The 16,174-nt window shown below is 48.3% G+C and overlaps 1 protein-coding gene across 1 annotated transcript in view; it reads right to left on the reverse strand.

The window, feature by feature from the left end:
* TRIO (trio Rho guanine nucleotide exchange factor) overlaps nt 1-16,174 on the reverse strand; it is a 229,487-nt gene that overhangs the window by 139,637 nt on the left and 73,676 nt on the right. The gene's annotated exons all lie outside the window — the stretch shown is intronic.

Genomic DNA, 16,174 nt, shown 5'->3' on the forward strand with positions numbered 1-16,174 from the left:
CCCCCTCCCCCGCCCCCCCATCTTCCACGCGTCCATCACAGACGTGACCCTTACCCCGGCAGTGACCTGCCATGCTGGCCTCTGTGGCTGATGGCGGCAAACCCGTGCTCGCCCAGATACATGCGGATTTGGACGTTCGTTTCGGAGCTGATCTTCTCTGAAAACTGCTGAGCATTTTTGCTCGGTGTAATGGACAGACGATATACCGCCCAAATTTCCAGGATACAATTTCTTAAGTTTTTAACATATGGACACAGGCACAGAAAGGGCGCTGCTGTGCACAGCAAGCAGCTCCCCGGCCCCTGCGCCCTCTGCGACCCTTGGGTCTCGCTCTGCCCTCCCGCCCCAGGCAATCACCCATCTGCTTTCTGTCACTATAGATTAGCCCGTGTTTTCTTGAAAAAGTATACAAGTATGGACTGACTAGTTTCGGCCTGGCTTCTTTCCTTCGACATAACGGGGAATCATCACCTCTCACTGTGGACGCGAACTCCAGCCTGGGACACGGCACAGTGCAGCCACTCGGCTACTGAGGAGTCTGGGGCTGTTTCCACTTTTTGTGGCCACTACACAGCCCCTATGCACACGTGTGCACAGGCTCTGTACACCTATGTTTTCCTTTTATTGAAATGGTATAGCGGCTGCAGGCTATGACGGGTATAGGCTTAAATTTTTAACAAAGTGCCGAACTGTGTTTCCCTGGTGGCTGCACCCTGTCATGTTCTGGCCAAGACTCTATGAAAGTTCCAATTCCTCCACATCCTCGCCAATATCTGATGAGCGCAGTCTTCTTCATTCTAGTCATTCTGGATGAGTGCCGTCTTGTTAGGGTTTTAGTCAGCAATTCCCCACTTACTAATGATGGCAAACCCAGGCTAACCTTCTAAGAATTCTCTTGTCAAATGTAGCTTTAGTTAGAAACAAAGTATCCAGATTCTTCTGTCAGATCAGTATTTTAAATACAGCAGGTCAGTAGGAAAACATGGGAAGTGATGGCCAATGACTTGTCAGTCAAGCTACTTAGGATCCTAAGATTTAACTTTACTAAAAATGTTAAATAAAACATCTGTTACCTTATCTCTTAGTATCTACTCAGTTTTGTAAGTAAGTTATCACATTTCATACAATTCCAGAATTTTAATTTGAAGGAGTTTTAGAACTAGGCTGGCTCACCTCTTTGCTCTCACGGGTTAAGGGAAAGAAGCCGCCCGCACGACATGGGCAAAACCAACTGCTGGTGTGAAGCTCGTTTGGAAGAGACGTCCTCACCCAGTCACTGCACTGCCACCGTGTTTCACCACCAAAATACCATCCACTGACTCACCAAACACGGACTAATGCTCTGTACCATCTGTAAAGGGTCCATCACCACGAACATACTCTTTTGGGTTTGCTGTTTGCTTTCCTCTGAATCCTAAACCCTCATGCACATGCTTGTTGCATTTACAACCAGCAGGGAGGACGGCAGCACTGTGACCAGGAGGAGTCTCCCAATCTGCTCTAATATCTCAGAAGGAAAGCCTTCCGAGTTCTGGAGGCCATATTGTACAGCAGGACTATTACGGATTTAAGAGCGACTTTAACAAAGCGTTGGCTCTGTGACCTAAGACATCACTGAATTTCTCTGAAACCCACATCACTACATAGGGATCCTCAGACCAATGCCGGCCTCGAGGAGTCACCGAGTGGGCGGGAGGACAGGCCTCGGGGGAGGCGCCAGGCGATCAGGAGCGCTCTGTGCAATGTAATCACCCGCAGGGTAATGAGCCACTCACGGTAACTGAAGAGGCAAGATTCGCTAAACGCAACCAAGAACGTGCCACTTAGGCTGCAGCGAGCAGTAACAAAAATTTCACCAAAACACGGTAGCAAGTCAAAATATTTAACCAAAAACATCCAGAGTATGTTCTCTGAAAGGCAGGCTTTTCTAGCAGGAAGGGCTTCGTCAGCTTCCCGGGAACCTGCCTCCCACTTGGTCCCCAAGCCCTCTCAGCCACAGGTGGCCCGTGCAGCACCCCCCAACCTTCCCAGTCCCGTCTGATGACAAACACTATGAAAAGGTGGACCTGCTCAACTACATTTATTCCACTGCAAAAGACAACAGAAACAAACAAACAAAAAACCACAATGCTTCAGTCCCTTTCTCTCAAAACCTCAACTGTCATCTTCCACCTTAACACGCACGCTGCCCCGGAGCTGTCCCTGCCTGGTCGCCGTGAGAGAGCCCAGGAGAAGGAGCGTCACCTGGAGCACACCTGCCTGTGAGGCAGCCCCAGGGGATGGGCGGCAGGCGACCAGGTGAAAGCTGGAGACACGTAAGGATCACAGAGACAGGACAGGCATGCGTGTCATACGCGGAGCCTGCAGACGCAGTGCTCTGGCAGTGGAATGCGTGCACAGGAAACGTACATTCCCAAACGACTGCTCTCTCTCACCGGGATCTCAACGGAAGCAGCACGGTTGAGAAGAAAGGCAAAGGAGCCAAGCCCACCCCAAATGCCAACTCTGCGTCACAGAAGGAGGCACAGGACTCATCAGAGAGGAAGCTGGCCCCCAGAGGCCTCGGGTTTTAATTACACTGCACTCCTAAGAGCTAGGTCCCCCTAACACTAACAGAGACTGGCATCTCTTCTTTTCAATTTGTGGAGAAAACAGAAACACAAGGTTTTTTCCAAGCCCTCCAGAAAAACACTACAGCACCAGCAAAAAACCACCACCACGAATTAAGACAGCTGGAAGGGGATGTGCATGTGCTGGGTAAGACACAGCCAGCATCCCGGTGTCGCCCCCGCCTTCCCACCCCTTCCACGGAGCTGGGTCAGGCCTCCCAGCGTCATCAGCTTGCCAGGCCCATCTAGAAGCCCCGGCCCAGCATCCTTCTCACACTACTGCCCGAGACGCCATGTTGGACCCAAGGGGTGCCTACATCCCCACCTGGTGCGTGGTACGTTGTGAGGTCTAACTCACCACCCAGCTCGTGGGAAAGGACGGGGGGCCGGGGGATGGGAATTCCTCTTCTCTAGCAAATGCTACCCAAAATACATACACATATAATTTAAATCATGAGACCATGTTAGCAAGCCTCACTTCTATATACCCTGAAGAGGAGAGGGAAGATCAAGCCCAATGCTCAGAACCGGCCGGAGGCACAATGTGTAAATGTGTTTCTACATAACTCCACTGCAACAGCCTAAGAGATAATTAAAACACTTCTAAGACATAATATGGAATCACAATTGAGACTGTGGGTTCTGAAGCTAGATTGCTTGACTCTCTATCCTGCCTTAACATTCCCTAGGCTGTGACTGAGCTGGCTCGGGTAAGTCACTGACCCAGATCCATGGCTCTAGTTCCTCATCTGTAACACTGTCTGCTAACAGTGCCCACCTCAGCCAGCTGCTGCCAAGAGTAAGTGGGGAGATACGTGCAGAGTGAAAAATAAGTAATGTGAGCCACTATTACTAGTTCTTTTCTTGTAAAAAAAAAAAAAAAAAAAAATAAGCCTAAGAGTCACAGTGTTTTAAGTCTTCTTTCTCTGCACTGAGCATGGAGTCTGCTTCCTCTACCTCTACTTCTCTCTCTCAAAAAAAAAAAAAAAAAAGTGGTTAGTGTTTGGGGTGTTTGGGGTGTCTGGGTAGCTCAGTGGGTTGACTATTCGACTTCTGATTTTGGCTCAGGTCATGATCCTAGGGTTGTGGGATCGAGCCCCGTGTCAGGCTCTGTGCTGAGCGTGGAGCCTGCTTAAGATTCTTTCCCCCTCTGCCCCTCCCCTGTACCTTGCTCTCTCTCTCATAAAAATAAACAAAACAAAACAAAACAAAATAAAATAAGAGCCCCTGGGTGGCTTAGCTGATTGAGCATCCAGCTCTCAGTTTGGGGTCAGGTCACAATCTCATGGCTTTGTGGGTCTGAGGCCCACATTGGGCTCTGAGCTGGCAGTGCGAAGCCTCCTTGGGATTCTCTCTCTCTCTCACCGCCCCTCCCCTCCCAAAGTAAATAAATAAACCTTAAAAGAATAATAAATAAAAGCCTTCCTACCCTAGTTTTCAAAACATATCCAGGTTCCTACTGTTCAAACTATGTCAACTTAGTCTGGTAGACTTAACACCACCTCACATTTACATCTTTTTACACCTAAAAATAGTATGAGGAAAAGGGACTGGAAATAGTCCACCGGAGTCCATAGAAACCACTTCGCCCTGGTTCCAGGGGAAGCGGCATGAGGACCTGTGGGCCAAGCCTTTTCCTTCCCTCCTAGATTTCTTCCCTCCACAGCCTGGACTCTTGGACATGCATCCACAGTGGAATGTGCTCACCCTGCTCGGCCAGCTGCGGGACCGGCCAAGGGCCACCGCCACAGAGGAAGCCACAGAAACGGATCCTGGGATCAGGCAGTTGAAAAGGGAACAATGAATGAGGTAGAAGGAGGAAGGATCTATTTAAATCCCCAATGTCAAAATACTCAAAAACCTTTGCCCCTTCAGAAAATATTCTCATTCAATTTGGAGGAAAAAGGATTCTCAGATAAAATCATTTCTGCTATCAGTTGGTGAGGAACTGATGCAGATCATAATGCAGTATGATTCAGGTAAAGTCTATTTTTAAGCTTTTAAATCAGTACATATGATGCTTAAAATAACCTCTGAATAAAAGAGGAAAAGTCTCTAGGACACCTGCGAAATTTTTAGCATGCATTTCCTAGGCATGAATAAAACTGCACTTCTGTGCATGCTGTAGTTTACAATCAAGGGATAAACCTTTGCCTGATAGCTAGAGGAGCTGCATTCTACCCAAGCACTCAGCAGCACGGACCCTACTTGGAAAGCTCTGGCCCAGAGCCAGAGTTGGGCAACGCTGCCCCCTAGAGGCCCTCCGAGCGGTGGCCAGCAGCACTCTATGAAAGGGGACTTGAACCCAGCCCACAACTTGGCTGCGGGCGCGTACAGACTGGGATCCATCCACAAGGAAAACTGGGCTGGGGAGACAAATGAGGTTCTGGGGGCAGGACCCCCACGATAAAGACGCAACAGCCCCAGCCCCACTGCGGCCCCTCCCCTTCAGCTGTGCTGGGTGGAGCCTAAAGGAGGACCTTCGGCCCTGCTGGGAGAAAGCTCCTGGAAGATTCCCTGCCTCACTAATCAGACAGGAGACCTCGTGGGCTCCCGGAGGAACTTGCTGGCGTGTAGGATTCTGGGAAGGAATGAGCTTCCGGCCAATTCAGCAGGTGCTAGGTGCACAGCTTGCCAGAAGTGGCCCTTTATCTGCATGTGGCCTTGGGAAAATCCTTGACACCCTCTACCCTCGGATTCTTCCTCTCTGAAATGGGATCTTCCCGAATGCAAAGTCAGTTTGAGAATCATACGAAGCGGCCGCAGACACGTGAATGTGCTCAATTACTTCAAGCACTTTATAAACAGAAGCGACCACCATCGCTCTGTGTCCTCCTACCCTTGCTTACCACAAGGACAATCATCCGGACACCAGTGGGGACGGGGGAGCTGTAGTGGGCCTGGGAAGCACAAAAGCCCCACCCCCCAGAAGAAGCTGCAAGCCCGGAGCAGAAGTAGGTAGTTTCAATGGCAACTTACAGGCGGGATTTCAGGGGGCACCTACTGTGCACAGAAATCGTGATTCAGTTCCAGGTACAAGCATCAGGGGTCAGAGGGGAACTTCCAGCCATGTGTAGTGCGTTCTCCAGCCTGAAATGGTGCACACCCCGTTGTCCTGATCAGGGAGGAGTAAGGGTCTGAGCAGTACTGCGTTATTCTTGGGTGGCTGACACAAGATGCCTTAATATGATGAGGTTTATGAAGGAAGCCGATCATATTACTGGAGGTGGGATGAGGGACAAATCAAAGTCTGTATCAGGAAATAATACCGATGCAATATGTGTAAGAGAGGGGAAAGAAGGAGCAGGCCGGAGCACCTCAGGGCAGCCCCTCTGTTAAGAGGGGACACTTGTGGGCACCGCAGCACTGGAGGGGGTAAGGCGCGGACTGGCGATCAAGGACAAGGTGAGGGACAGGTGCTGTGCCCGGGCAGAGGGCCCACACAGAGATCAAGGTCAGAGTGCAAACCTCAACCACCCAAATATTTACAGGACGTCTACTTTGTGAAAAACAGAGATTCTGAGATGAGGAATCTTTTTTTCCTCTTTTCCTAATACTGCCAAAGCATAAAGCACTCTCCCGGAGGTTTCAAAGTGAGAAGAGCTCCTTCCCGCCCCTCCGTCATTTTGAGAGCAACCACCTTCTCCCTGAAACGGCCTGCAGTTAGTCAAAGTGTAATTCCTCCTCCGCGCTCCAAATCTCTGGAGACAGCGAGCATTCGCGCAGTCTGCTGTCCCTGTCCCAAGGGTAACCTTCACTCCTGGGACTCTACCCGCAGGGCAGGGGCTGAAACTCCTTCCACACCAGCTCACTCCCCTCTGAACACTTGCCCCTTGCAGAGTGGGGCCTGGGGAGAAAAGGCAGCATCACGTGATCACCCGGCAGTGCACAGCAAGATGACTGTCCCCCAGTTGTGATGTCTCCCCCTTGCGTTTGCTCAGGCAGCCATGACAACCACAGGCGTGCCACTCGTGCGCCCTGTTCACAAACACGTCACCTCGGGGCGTGCCACTCGTGCGCCCTGTTCACAAACACGTGTACGGTTGGTGCTTTAACATATGTTGGGGCCACAAGTGTGACCCTTACTTCGTAACCTGTCTTAGTGTTTCTAATTCAAAAGACTCCTATTAAAACCCATGAATGAAATATCTGTGTTGGATTCTGACCTACTAACATGTTTTGGGATCCTCTGTATGTGACAGATCCTAACCTAGACACTGATAAGCGTGCTTTCCATGCCAGTCCTCCCACTCACAGATTTCCTGTGTGGGGACAGAGATGTACGGGGGAAACACCGTCCCGCAGCCTCACTGAGGTCATCTACCAGCAACCCCTGCCGTGACAGTCTCACTCGCAAGGCTTTCATGGGAGCCACGATGACTCCTGCTGCAGCACCAAGTCCTTGTTTGGTGGCAGTTTCCCATTTTCAAGATAAACAGCTCTCAACACAACAAAGGAGAGGTTTCAGGGTGTCTGAATTCTGATGAGCCGTCTTTCCAGATGCCACGTTGGGACATAAAAGTTCCAAGTAGGTTAGAAGAGTCAGTTCAAAGACACGACAACGGCACGGAGACAGCTCCCCTATGGAAGGTGATGCCAGGGACAAAACCCACCCAGCCACCAGGGCTCAGGTCCAGCTGAGCTGACTGGTCTCCCATCGCCACCGCTATCTGATCCAACCATGGGTCTGGGCTGGAAATGACTTCCTTACTCACAAACTGGGGAAGATGAGTAATACCTTTCTATCAGAAACACGTTCTTCCTGGCACCCTCCGCTTGGAGAGCAGCTTGGGCGGACAAGTACAGTGCTAGTCTTCCGATAAGTGACTCCGTCAGTTGACGTGTTTGTCCAGCCATTCAGCGGTCTGATTCTAGTGACTGTACTAACAGACTGCCCATACTTTCCTGTTTCGTCTACAAATTAGATGTCAGATGCCTGGTTAAATGCTCACTAACTCCACTGCATGCCCTCCATCAAACCAGAAACCCAGTGCAGAGTGAAATATAGTTAACATCCTAAAACCCATTCATTCTCTACCAGCAGTTTAACAACTGCCTTTTCTAGAACTCTACCTAGGACTGATCGGCCTCACCTGTGTGCTGTGTGAACTCTGCCTTCCTCATCGCCAGCCCCCTGTCATTCCCCTCCTTTCCCACCCCCTCCTTAAAGATCAACAGACCCAACCATCAAGTTCTCTCACTACCCAGGGGTCTGTCTTCGAATAAAGACTTGAATTCCCTTAGAAGAAATAAGTCGTTTCTTACAAAACCTTCACGCATTTTGATCTTTCGCTGCTTCTAAGGCAGCCTGAAGAGCAGCCTCCTTGAGGAGAACAAAAGAGCAAAGTGAAAGTTGATGAAGTCTACCTTCTGCTTGTATCCATGCGCTTCCCCGGTGCCCGGCACAAAGCCCAACCCTTCCTTGATCTTGGGGCTCTGAGTTCTGGGCTTCAAAGAAAGGGAAACAAACAACAAAACCAAAGCTGCCTTTTCTTATCTAGAGCTTTCAAGCTTTCCTGACAAAAGCCTCACACATTGCTGGCAATCAATCTTCCCACCACTTATTCAATAAAAACAACAACCAGTAACACACACTACATGCCAGAAATCCATGTGGATGATGTACTTCTCTCAATTAACCAACAATCTATCGCATTTAGTTCATGAAGCTACCAACATAAAACATCAAGAACATTAAAAATGCTCTATAAAAAAAAAAAGTCCAACAAGTAAACCAGATTACATACACCTCCATTTTAAGCCGGACATTTTATGACCTATAATAGTGCACTGGCTCGACATTCTGTTGAAGCGCCTCTCCTCTCTGTTACGTTAACTGAGGCCAGTCTACAAACAATGAATTAAAGCAGACATCTGCGACTCTCCCTGGAGGGCTGACCCTTCAACAAGAAATTATAAAATGTGGAATCTGTGCATGGCTATCGATTTTCAATCCCTGCTGTTGTAATACTGAGTTACAAACAAAGATAATATAGTATGTTATTAATTCATTTACTAATCATCTACTAAGTGGCCACTATGTGTCAGGTATATTAGAGTTCCCTGTAATTTTCTACACTAACATCTAATTTCCCTGCTGACATAAAAATTTTCTCTACTTGAAAATATTGGACCAGTATGAAGAAATAGAAAATTGATGAATTTAAACCACTTTTAAACTATTCTATAGAAAAAAAATGTTTTACATGAAACTCTTCTGATAAAAGGGCCTCTTCTAGATAAGAATACCCCTCTCTCTCCATGGGCTAACCAAAGTGTTTTATGAATATTTATTTGGTGGAAAAAAGTCCTTTAGTTTGCAGCTTTGGCTGACACAGGAATTTAGTGATTCTACAAAGTAACACAGGCCAGGATGAATGCACGGACCCAAGAGAAAGATTCTTTACAAGAACTGACCCTGTCCTGACAGACTGGGGCTAGAGACACCGCTTATATCCCAGAATGCCTTCAACCTTGGATTCTAAACAACAGGGCCATAGCGAGGTCCTTACTCAGAGCAGGGGCACCAGAAGGAGATTAAACAGTTTTTGTTAAGCAAAGATGAGGGAGGAAGAGACCGGATTATACCCGGGTATTTATCCCTTTGTATCTCACGTTTCGATCTGCCCCATCTTGTATATGTCCCATCACTTACAGTGGGGAGATGGAGTGAGGATGGAAAATGGAACATTCCCTGAGAGCTGCTCCAAGACGAGCACTCTGGTAAGTGCTGACAGTTTCACTCAGCTGTTCACATGCCTGAGAGACCGTAGTCTTCCCATTCTGCAGTTGGGAAAGCAGAGGCACTCAAGAGCAGTCTGACCCATGTCACTCAGCCAGTTAAAGAGATAGGTTCCACTTTGATACACTTTGTTAATTAATTTTAAAGAGGTTCTATTTTTACAGAAAGAAAGCATAAATGACTAGATTCATAGACACACAGGCGCGTGAGCACATACACACACACCCCTATGACAACAGGGTGTGTCTACTTTTTTAAATGCCAAACACCACAGAGTATGTGAAGACAAAGTGCTGAACCTGTTGGCAGCCAATTAAATGTCTAAAACCAAATCTAACATCCAGTCATGCAAGGACTGAAAACACAGTAGATGGTTCTAGGCTCTTTGCTTCCTCTTGCTTTCTTTGGCTTGAAGCTCTTTCATTGCCCATTTGTATCTACACCAGATTAATGAATCAAAGGAATCAAATGTTTTAAGAGTGCAAGGAGAGAGTTCAGCTAAGGAACTGAATACTAAATTATCAAGAGGTGATCAACTAAAGCAAACACCCTAAGACATCACGCCTTGGTCATAACCTTCGCCACTGACAAATGTATCGAAGCCATGCTGGACTTTGGAGAAGTTACAAAGATCACTCACTGTTGCTGAGGGAAGTGCAAATGATACAGCCCTTCTGGAAAACAGTTTGGCAATCTCCTTTTGAACAACAGGAGCTTACCAGAGCACCCGGCAATTGCACTCTCGGGCATCTATCCCAGAGAAATGAAAGCCTCAGTCCACGTGAAAACCCGTGCATGACAGTCCAGCGTCTCTTTCTGAAACTGCCAAAACCGGGAAATAACCCACTGTCCTTTAGCGGGTAGACGGCTAACAAGCTAGGGCATATCCATACCAGAACACACTACTCAGTAAGGAAGAGGAAAGAACTGTTGATGGATCTCAAGGGAATGGTGCTAAGAAAGTTACACAGTGTATGAGCCCGTTACGTAACACTCTGAATAACAAACTGTAGAGACGGAGAACAGATGAGTGGTTGCCAGGGGTCAGAGGCGCAGCGGGGGTTGGGTACGAACGGGAGGTGTACCACTTGGGTGATGGAACGATTCTGTATGCTCGAAGAGCTTACGTGACTCTGCACAGGAAGAAATAGCACAGAGCAACCGCACACGAGCACACACATGCGTGTCACACTGGAATAGGCTTGTGGGGCACAGGGAGTCACTTTCCTGCTTGCATAGTGCACTGTGGTCACCCAGGATGCGGCAGCGGGGGAGGCTCCCAGAAGGGGGTATAGACCCCCTTGTCCATTTCTTTTTTGTCCAACTTCCTGTGAACCTGTAATTATTTCAGACTGAAAGTTAAAAAAGAAAGCTGGGAGCATGTTTAGAGCATCACAGAGATCTTCGGAGGTAGATATGTGGGCTGGAAATTGGAATGGAAACAAGTAAATCATTTGAGAGAACGCAGATGCAGGAGTCATCAGCAAAAGCACAGCTGAGAAGGCCAAAATGAAAGGCTTGGACGTCTGGGATCAAACTGTAGAGACCTGGGCACAGGAGGTGTGAGAGATCTGGAGGGCTCTGAAGCTTGAGAGGCCGGGCTCGCTCAGAGTACTAACGTGCCCCGCATTGAACAGAAACAGCCCTCTCTGGAAAGGCACGGACTCTGCACCACAACCGCGAGGACAAGCATTCAGCCCGGGGCAGCTGGTCTACCTGGGGAGCCGCACACACCGTCGGTCAATTTTCCCGAATGAGTTAACCACCAGATGCCCGATTCATTATCTGGCTCCACCAGGGAGAGATGGGAAACATGGGCCCGCTCTCTAAGGGCTGATTGAAAAACCACTAGGTTCGTTTTCAACATACTCTTGGTGCGAACCAGGTGAGGGCTGGAGGAGAGGCACCCCCGCACCCCCAGAGATCCGTTCCCCAAGGAGCTACGCAGTGCCCGCTTGCTGGAAAACCTCCTCAATCAGGGTGACCAGAGTCCAAAGTCTACAAGGGCTCTGTCCCTGCTCCCCAGGGCGAGGGAGCACTGGCCAGAGCATAAAGAAAATTAAGTCGGCTTGGCCACAGGCATAAAAATGAAGCTAGATGGGTAGGCTGGAACCAAAAAAACAAAACAAAACAAATCACCAGGAGGCCTTTCTTTTTGATTTCTGAGTAAATCCTCTTTTCCCAGGCATTACTCCAAACAAAAACTTGCCTCAGTTCAGCCTGTTAAGTCTGCAGAAACAGAACCCAGAAAGGCTTCTTTACTTAAACCCAGCAAGCATCGCAGCCCGATTCAAATGGGAATGGTCTTCCCTGGCAAGGCACGGCTTTCAGGAGTCCAGCGAACAAAACCAACTCCAGGCCACTGAACCAAATCCAGAAATGAACTCCGGCGGAGAACTCAGTACCACCACCTGGTTGCCTCAAGTAACCCACAAATATCAAAGGTAATTATCAATTAACTCAGGACCCAATTTTGAGAATGAAGTACGAATGGATGAAAATAACTATGCTTGTGCTATATTTGGAAATGGAAAAATGTCCCTCTATCATTAAATCTCAGAATGGTGAGCTAGAAATAGACATCATTTATTCCACAAGCTGACAGAGGATGTGCTAAGTCTGGAAGGCAGGCTCACTGGTGAGATACAAAGGTAAGTGAGACATAGCTTTTGGTCTCAACAAAACCAACAGAAGACCGACACACACAATACACACAGAAGCAGAGGTTTGTCTCTCCACTGGTCCTTCACCTCTGTCCTGGCACAGGACAGCTGGCCTGGGAGACACTTCGGTACGAGTGAATAAGTGACTCCACAGTGGGAAAAAGCATTCAAGAGGGCAGGAAGACCGTAATAACGTGAGGGTGATAGTCAGAACCGGTGCGAATGTGCCATGGGAGGGCAGAGAGATGGAGAGGTAGAAGGCAAGATGCAAGAGGAGAAATCTTCTAAAATAAGCTCCAAATTCATGTCAAGCTCATCAGCATTCTCTTTAAAGGCTACTTTAAAAACATTTTAAAGAAGAAACCAGGGAGTATCTGTCTTCACGCCTTCTGAAAGGAGGTAAAGCTTCTCACAAATTGTTTTCAGAGGGGGAAAAAGTGCAGGAAAGGTCCCGGAATGCTTCCAGATCTGGGATGAAATTCTACCAACCACTTTCTGCATCCAACCTCAACGTAGAAAATATTTCCTCTCTTCTCTCCTCCCAGGAATGGGTGTTGTGTCCCGTGGCCTCTGGGATTAGGAGAGCAGGGCGTCCCAAGGTCTCGCTCAGAACCCACCCTCTTGGCCACAGTGCACAACCGTCGGGCCTCTCCAGGTGGGGTTCTTATGAACCGAGCCAGCACTGAGAGATCACCTTGATCCAGCACCTCTGAATTTACTGGCTAATGACGCCACCTTTGATTACGTGCTCATCAGTAAGCCAGATATGTACCGCAAAAGAGAGAGGGCAACAGTGGCGCTCCACATGAAGTGAGGGAGCACCAGTGCCGCCCGTCTGGAGTGAGGAGCGCACCTGCACACCGGGAGAGCCTTAGACAGTGAGCCTCCAAACTAGCTTCCAGTTAGCTTTCAGTATTTGCCTGAAGGAAAAAGATAATCCTCCTTTTTCTATCTTCCTCTATGTGATTTTAAATTGCAGGGGCACCTGGGTGGCTCAGGTGGCTGGGTATCCAGCTTCGGCTCAGGTCATGATCTCACAGTTTGTGGGTTCGAGTCCCACGGTGGGCTCAGTGCTGACAGCTCAGAGCCTGGAGCCTGCTTGCTCCCTCTCTCTCTGCCCCTCCCCTGCTCACGTTCTGTCTCTCTCTCAAAAATAAACAAACACTAAAAAATTTTAATTGTATGATCTGCTGGAGAAAAATTAATTTAGATAGCATAAATCTTTTAGCAACTTTTCATTCCTCTGATATGTTAAACTATTTAATAACTTTGTGCAAACATGTGTTTAATTAGCGTGGTTTCCTTTACTTGGCCCTTCTGTCACTTTTAATCTCATTTTAAACTAATTAAATTTGTTCTAAACGAATCTAAGTTTTCATTAGATAAGAAGTTTCACAACACAGTGACTGAAGAAATCATTCCTGCCCCAGAAAACCTAGCAAGTACCCCTGTGGGTGTCGGGGTCCTGCTGCAGCAAAGAGAAAGGAGACTGAGGAAAATTCTAGGGCTGATCAGTAACAAATGAATCTACTATAAAAAGGGCCGGGACGAAAGACGAAGTCCAAGCACATCGCAGGGAAGAACTGGGCGGTGCTCAGTGCCTGTGTGTGGCCAGCTTCCCAGCGTCTGAACTCCCAGCTGCTGGGGCTGCCAGGCCCTCTCCCAAATGGCCACCCGGGACATCCTTCCTCGGCCTCAGGTCACTTGAGGGCACACATTTAGGAAGAACCAAGTCAGGGTAAACACACCAGTTTCTCTAACACTGTGACAGTCTTCCATGTAACAAGGGAAGAAAGAACACATCGAAAATTCTCCAGCTGTAAAAGTGAACCACTTAACCTTTAAAACACAGTTGAGGTCTCCTTGGTCTACCAACTTCATCAATTCTAGAAGTTCCTACAGTGTAGTAAGTCAATGAAAACAAAATGCTTTTTCACTTTTAAATAAGTTTCCAAGCCTGGTAACAAGACAGATTCTATTGTTTGCTAAATGGAATGTTTTCATTGTAAGATTGTTTTTCCTTAGAAATGCTACTGATGTTATAAAAGCCAACGAACTGAGACGCAGTCTCTAGGAAAGCTCTTGTAAAACGCTTTCCTTCTAGTTTCCTTAAGTGTCTGCTTTCTGAAAACTGTAACCAAGCTCAAAAGGTGATGTGAATCATATATACTGCTTCAGGCAAAAAGTCTTCTCCATCCTAACGTCAAGCTAAACCTTTACAAATCCTGCTCGAGAATATTCCTAGGTACGTCACAGAGACAAATAGCAGATTAGGGACACATGGCTGCAGACCTTCCCTATCTCCAGCGGCACAGGCCACCTGGGGCCACAGCACACCTGTGGCCCGAGCGACAAGCTTCCCAGCCCAACCACTGTGCTTTCCTGGGAGGGGGTGCTCAGAGCTACTCACTGCTGTCTGTCTGCTGCAGCTTAAAGAATGAAGGCACAATCTGCTTTTTCACATGCATCGCCTTCTCCCTCTCAGCCTGGGTGTTTAAATGCATAAGCCAAAGAGTTGCTAACATCAACACTGAAGAGAAAGAGAGAGAAACACACAACTGTACTGTAACAGGGCAAGTGCTGCAACAGGTGGGCATAATGAAAGTTCCAGAAGGTGCAGGGGAAACAGCTAACCCTGCTGGAGCAGTGAAGGGAAGCAGTACGCCCAAGATTCAGGGGCGCCCGGGTGTCACAGGTGTGGGGACACTGTGCTGAATGTGAGGGGCTCAAGGGAAAGTAGAGACCAGACCATAAGGACGCGGAGAGGTTTCAGGCCGGTGCCCCACGTACACAATGAATCACTGACGGTTCAAATGCAAGGCTATGACCTGATCGAATCGATATTTCTGGTGGCAGTGCTGCAGAAGGCTGGAGAGAGAGCTGCCAGAGGCAGGGACAGCCAATAGTGTTTACGGCTTAACTGGAGCTGACGGAAGAAATCGCAGCTGGTGCACCCGTGACCAGAAGCTGCTGTGGACAACTGTGGCATTTGTCGGTCTCCTCACAATCACCATGTGTCCTCAGAAAAAAAAAGTTTCTTTGGGGGGCACCCGGGGGCTCAGTCAGTCAAGTGTCCGACTCTTGGTCCCAGGTCCTGATTTCACAACTGGTGAGTTCAAGCTCCAAGTCGGGCTCGGCACTGTAAGCGAGGAGTCTGCTTGGGATTCTCCATTTCCCCCTCTCTCTGCCCCTCCTCTGCTCTGTCTCTCTCTCTCTCTCTCTCTCTCTCTCAAAAATAAACATTAAAAACCCCAGTTTCTCTGTAAATACTGTAGAGCCTTGTTCGGCTATGGCATTATTAAGAGCAGGCAGAGAAGCTGGCGGCAGGGGTCCCCTGCATTGAGGGCCACCGCACGCCCACACAGCGCCAGCTTCTGCAGAGAGGGCTGGCCGTGCAGCAGAGGACGGCAGAGCCCATTGCCAGCCTGGGTGGACCATGGTCTTGGCGTCTCCAGGCTACCACATGGGCTCACCGAGTTTCAGAGTAAGAGGAAGTACGGCTTTCTGGGAGCCAAGATTCCCTGAGTGACAACTAACCGCCCAAGTTCCAGAATTGGCAGTGGGGTGCTTTCCCCCTGAACACATCTACTGGGTCTTGATCTCTGACACCCCCTCCGTGGTTCCCAGGCAGCCCCACACTTTCCAGATCCTTCTTCCCAGTCTGTGTCTATACACTTACATGTGCTCAATCCCAAATGACCTGGAAGTGCTCCTCACTTCCAATTCATAAAGAGATGCGAAGTAGAGAATTTGTTTTTCCTTAGAAAAAAGATGCAACAGAAGCTGACATCCTTACTCAGTTTGTAATCCTACTGAAAACTTTAGATTATGTCTTTTTTTCTCCTAAAAAGCCACTAAATTTAAGTGTAATGTTGTATGATTTCCACTAAGAATAACACACACACGAGGTATGATTACTACCAACCTATTTTCCACATACCAAACAACACGATCTCTTATAATGACAAGAGGGGACCTACAATGTCAGCATTAATATTAAGACGGCCATGTTGGGTTGGCACATCTCAAGTCAGTATTCTGTAGAATTCACTTTTATCAGGATCTGAGAGTGGTCACACAGTCCGATAAAATCATGTCAACCATGACACTGGCCACATGACGGCCTCGCCCACGGCAAGGAGACCCAGCTGTGACCACAG

This window comes from Crocuta crocuta, unplaced genomic scaffold (assembly GCF_008692635.1).
Source record: "Crocuta crocuta isolate KB4526 unplaced genomic scaffold, BGI_CrCroc_1.0 scaffold89, whole genome shotgun sequence".
In the NCBI taxonomy this organism is placed as follows: Eukaryota; Metazoa; Chordata; class Mammalia; order Carnivora; family Hyaenidae; genus Crocuta; species Crocuta crocuta.